The sequence below is a fragment of the Hemiscyllium ocellatum genome, chromosome 5 (assembly GCF_020745735.1).
Source record: "Hemiscyllium ocellatum isolate sHemOce1 chromosome 5, sHemOce1.pat.X.cur, whole genome shotgun sequence".
In the NCBI taxonomy this organism is placed as follows: Eukaryota; Metazoa; Chordata; class Chondrichthyes; order Orectolobiformes; family Hemiscylliidae; genus Hemiscyllium; species Hemiscyllium ocellatum.
In genome coordinates, this window is record NC_083405.1 from 4,836,044 (window position 1) to 4,841,737 (window position 5,694).

General features: G+C 40.4%; 1 non-coding gene across 1 annotated transcript; it reads left to right on the plus strand.

The window, feature by feature from the left end:
- Positions 1 to 306: 306 nt before the first annotated feature.
- Positions 307 to 388, plus strand: trnas-uga (transfer RNA serine (anticodon UGA)). Its single transcript has one exon. It is a non-coding gene; the product is annotated as a tRNA-Ser (tRNA).
- Positions 389 to 5,694: the final 5,306 nt, after the last annotated feature.

The window sequence follows — 5,694 nt, forward strand, 5'->3', positions numbered from 1 at the left end:
GTTTGTCAGTGCTACTGGGAGAAAACGGAGTTCTGATTACGTTCTGAAAAAGTTTTGAAACGTTGAATCGCCTTTTCCCAACCCAGATCCTGTTCGACCTGCTGAGTATTTTTCTGTATTTTCCGCCGTCGTTTAAGCTGGTTATAGATCCCACCTATCGGGGTGAAGCACCCAGATCCATTTTGTCCCGACATTTCATCGATTTGAAAGCTGTGGGTTTTGAATTCAAATAACCAAACAATGATTAACTACAGCTAAGCTCCCCAGGGACAGAGACCTGGAAATGAGAATCGGGTCCGCCCGTTTGTAGTTGTGGCCGAGTGGTTAAGGCGATGGACTTGAAATCCATTGGGGCATTCCCACGCAGGTTCGAATCCTGTCAACTACGGAGAAGTTGGGTAGCCTTTCACATTTGGCGACTCAGATCACGGCGGAGCGAATCACTTCATCCACGACATGAATGATACAAGTCTCCAGTTCACTCAATGAACTGCCCAGACGTACACTTGTCTTGCCAAATTTGTTTCGACTCGTTACGACACAGCATAAACCCTCCAGCTTACCATAAAACCACAAAAACGATTTATGCTGTACAGGAATTTGCAACAATTCTATTGGCCAAGAACTACACGAAGTAAAAATTCAGCACTTCATTTCTAAAGTAAAAGAGAGATAAATTAACAGACCAATGTATTTCTATTACCCATTTTGATGTTCCATTCGATAATGCTATTCAGATAAAACTCCCAGTTAAGGTTTACAGAACAGCACTTCTTTATCAAAATTAAGCAGCTGTAGGTTCTTGTCTTCGGATCTTTCTGTCTCTTCTTTGTCCCTGTGTCAAAGATTTTGTGTCAAAGATCACGGATCGAAAAGTTATTTACCAGATATATATCTTTTCAAGAAGATTGTTACATGCAAGGTCTTGGCAGTCCTCCTCTCAACAGTTCAATGTCCCCCGTCTCATACCCCAGAGCATCTGACTGGGTCCCTGTTTTTTTTTAAAGACTTTCAAGACACGCAATTAAAATTTGAATTGAAATTTATATATTTTCCTGATTAAAATTGAAACTGAGTGGCCAAACTCGAACTATTTATGTCTCCAGGCAATGAACGAATTGAATTGTTCGACCCAGGATTACGTTGATGTCTTATTGGGAACACTTGTTTCTGTGTCTGGTTGTTCTGCTGCTTTTAAATCTCTTAAACGTGCACTAATATGTGTAAAACACCTCGCCTCTACAGGAAACAATGAACCATCATAATGAAGATATGTTTTCATTTTAATTTTTAAATACTTTACCCTAACATATCGATAAATTTTATACAATTTCGACTTTGTTTTTTCCTATATATACATATAAAACATGAAATAAAGACAATCCCATCTGAACACTATCAGTTGAATCTGCGATAACGTGTCTGTGATTTCATTCTACTGACCCACAACATGTACGATTTTTAAAGTGAACGTCTCTTCCATAAGAAGCCAACGAGATAGTCTCATATTATTACATATATACAACGTTTTAGCGGATTGTAGTCTGTGTGCATAACCTCTCCGATCCATTGTTCATGGCACATACATTAAATTTGTAACGCCAGTACGAAACTCAATAGTTCTTTTTGATTGTGCAGCATTTCTTCTGATAGATGTTGATTTTCTATGAAAAGTTATCAACTGGCAGTTCTTCCCCATGCTCATTTTTCCCGTTGGAGTACACCTCCAATTTTAACGTCACGACCATTGATGGCTACTTAAAAGTCTTTTAGGCGTTTGGCCTAGGTAATACTGGTTTAGTGGTTAATATCGTCTTCAAATGGTCAATTGCCACGTGGCATGTTACTGTCCACCGAAAAGTAGTGTTCTTCTTCAGCAAATCGGTTTACAATGCCACTACACTATTATAGTTTAGAACAGACTTCTGATAGAGTCCGCTGAGTCTGAAGAATTAAAGAAACACTTTCTTCGAGGTTGATCATGGCAATTCCTCATAAGCCTTCGTCCTCACGTTCCGGAGGGTGCTCAACCTGCCATGACCGATGTTACATCCCAAGAACATCACCTCTGCCTTCGTGAATTCTGTTTTATTTATGTTTGTCATCAGTTTTGTTTCTCGTGGTCGTTCAAAGAGCTCTGCCAACAGTCCCTTGTGATCATTCCTTGAATTGTTAAGGATCACTCCATCGCCTAAATAGATTACACAATTTGTCAACCCGGCCATAACTCTGTACAAGTGTCTTTGGGCGTGGCGGGCTTGTTCTTCATTCGAAAGTGCATCACTTTAAACTGATATAGCCTATATGGAGTCACAAGCGCAGAGATTTGTTCAGCAACTTTGACAACGGTACCTGCCAGTTGCTACGCATTATGCCCGACTTGGTGATGTAACTGGCTTGTCCGACTTTCTGGATGCAGTCCTCCAATCTAGAAATTGGATATGAGTTCGATTTTGTAACGGCGTTGACCGTTCCATAATCCGCACAAAATTCAACACAAATCATCTGGTTTGGTAACTGAGACAATCAGCGAACTCCTCGCGCTCTGGCTTGGTTCAATGATGTTCTCGTCAAGCATGGTGTTCACCTGCATCTTGTCCTGTCAGCCTTTGAGACGATTAAGTCGAGAGGGATACTGCATTATCGCAGCAGAATTCCCTACATCTACTTCGTGTTCAATTGCTTTCGTCCTCCCCATGTGATTCTTGCATGTGCCCTGACTCTGGAGAAATAAAAATTCTTTCAACACTTTTCTATGCTCCTGAGACAGATAGCTTTCTAATCCATCCCACTTGTCAAGGACTTCATCATTTTAGAATCTGTTTTGAGGTCCATCAAAATTCAAAGCAACTGAATTCGATTCCTCACTCTGCTGGGCAGTAACGAACAACTCTTCCTCCAGTTCTTCCTTTGTTGTGTAATACGTTTTCAACATGTTCACATGACATACCCAATACAGTTTTATTTTCTATCTGACATCTTTGCTAAATAGTTCAACTGACTCACCTTTTTCACAGGGACCACTAAACCTAACTTTAAAGGGATCACCTATGATTGGTAACAGTACTGACAAGTTATGACCGTGAGAAAACTTCTGAGTCCCAGATTTTTATCTGCCACCTGTGTAATCCTACGCTGAGCCATCCTTGGGTGTTGTTTTGCTGAATCACCGACAAATTTAGTCTCTCCCTCAATTCCATTACATGATTTAATTATGTGATCTTCGACTTTGACCCTGTCATTTGTTTCTTTAATTAATTCCAAAGGGCAATCACTTCATGTGCGAATATGAACTTAAAAGGAATTGACTAAGTGGATTCGTTTGGAACATTCTAAATGGCAAACAATACGAATGGGATATCATTTTCCCAATTATTCGCGTAATCTTGATAGTATGCTGTCTTCATGGTCTTCAAGGTCTTAAGCCATTTTTCTAAAGCTCCCAAGGATTCAGGAAGATATGCACTAGATTTAAAGTGTTGTATCTCAGCTATCAATAACCTCCTTAAACAGTCGAGCAGTAAAATTTGACCCTTAGTCCAACTGAATCTGACTAGTTAGGTCATAGCGTGTGAAGAAAGCTACTAACTCCTCAACAGAATTGTGGCCTTGATACTCCGGGAAGGAATTGCCATTGGAAATATGGATAGCACATCCATTGTAGTCAACAAGCACTGGTTCTGACATTTAGTTCTCGGTAGGGGATGCACGCAATCAATTATAATTCAACTGAAATATTCTCCAACTGTGGCAATTGGCAACAAAGGCTCGTTTTTTATTGCCGCCTGAGGCTCACCTGCCATTTGACATATGTGGCACTGTCAGAAAAAGAAAACCACATCCCGTGTGCATTCCAGGCCAATAGAAATGTTTAGTATTTAGCTTGCCTGTGTCGTAACCCTCGGTGACCCCCTATAGATAGTTCATGTGCTACGCATAACACTTCCTCTCTATGTGGTAGCTGCAACACAGTCTTGTGTACTTTGGCCCACGACACGAATCATATCAAGTAGTGTATCAGCTGACCTCAACTCAACTCCTTCATCTTTCTGTTTACTTGTCACTTGGTGCTGTGACTATTGAGAGTGGGATCTGTTTAACACACAGTCTGGGAAAGTAGAAAAATATTTCTGTTTTAACACTTCAGTTTCTTCGTCTTCCTTGGGCTTCTCCACAATAAGGGGAGTCACTTCCAGATTGGATCTTGCCAAATCATTTCCAAGCACAAACTGTATTCATGGAACTGACACTCTGTCTATCACGCCCAGGGTAAATTTCCCCGGCATAAATTGGCGCTGCAACCTGATCTTACATAAGGGAAAGCTAAATTTCTGCCCGTATATCCCACAAATTACGACACTCATGGGAAACAGACATGAAAGGGTACATATTCGCCCATCTCTTACTACCAGCGACTGGTTAGATCCTGTCACTCTCAAAATTATAGCTTCTTGTTCTTCTCCCCCGTTCTTTCTGAGTAAACGTTACCACAGCGGCAGATTCTTTGTAGAGATCAGGTAATAACTGCATAACCAGCCCCTGCCGAGGCTGCACATCCGTCTGCAGCTTCTCAGCTCTTCTTGCGGTCTCATGTATTACCTACATTAATGCCACCAGTTTAGCTTCTTTAAACACTTCTATTTTCCATAACACCTTTAATTAACGACAAGTACTGTGTCTTTTCGTATTCAACTTTGCCAGAATGGAAACAGCTGAGGCATTTCACCTCCTTTCCACTCTCTTGGACTTTTTTTTTCCTGCTCTCATATCTTCCAAGTGCACCCGGTTTTTGGTTTAGTAATGCAGAATCTCCCCTTCTGCCAATTTCGATCCTTCACAGGACAAATATCTGTTCAAAAGCTTGTCTAATGCACCAGCATGTACTCATCTACTAATTCTGCTCCCCTTCTGACTTTCCGAAATCTTTTTTTCTTCCACGTGAATTCTTGCAATTTCTAAAAGTGTGCTTTTGAACTCCTCCAGCAGAATTATCTCTCTAATAGCCTGAAATATCCTCTCTTTATCCAAATAAGTATCCATCCATCAAAAGTATTGTGTTTATTTCTTTTTAACTCAACATAAGTCTGACCAGTGTTTCAGAAACGCTCTCGATTTACTTTTGGTGCCAGTTCAGAAGCACTGAAAGTAGCCTATTTTAATCATTCATAATCTTTTCACACCTCACGTAATATCATACCAAATCCCTTCCTCGCTCTGAATTCCAGTTTAGTCTGAACTCGCATTACCCATAAATCTTCAGACTATTCCGTCTGCCTAGCCATGTTTTTCCTTGAAATGAAGAAGGCTTCAACATCATCCTCATCAAAATGTTGTGGAGTTGTGACACATTTACATATATCACTAATTTCTCTTTTAATTTCCATCCTGTTAACTTGACTTTGCTGACAAATTCGCAACTTCTCAAGTTCAAATTTTCTCTTTCCTTCTCTGTTCCTTTCTTATCTCCCTTTGCTCTCTCTTTTTCCTCCCTCTCTATCTCCCTTCTCTCTGTTTCTCTGTCTCTCTCCCTCTCTTATCTCACTTTTCTCATTCTTCTCCCCCTTTCTTTCTCTCTCCCACTCGCTTTCCTCTCTCTCGCTTTGTTTATCTTCTCACTCCATTTTCCTCGAGACTAATTTAATTTTTTCTACCTCAACTGCACTAAGTTGTTTTTCCGTCACAGCTTAGTGTTTG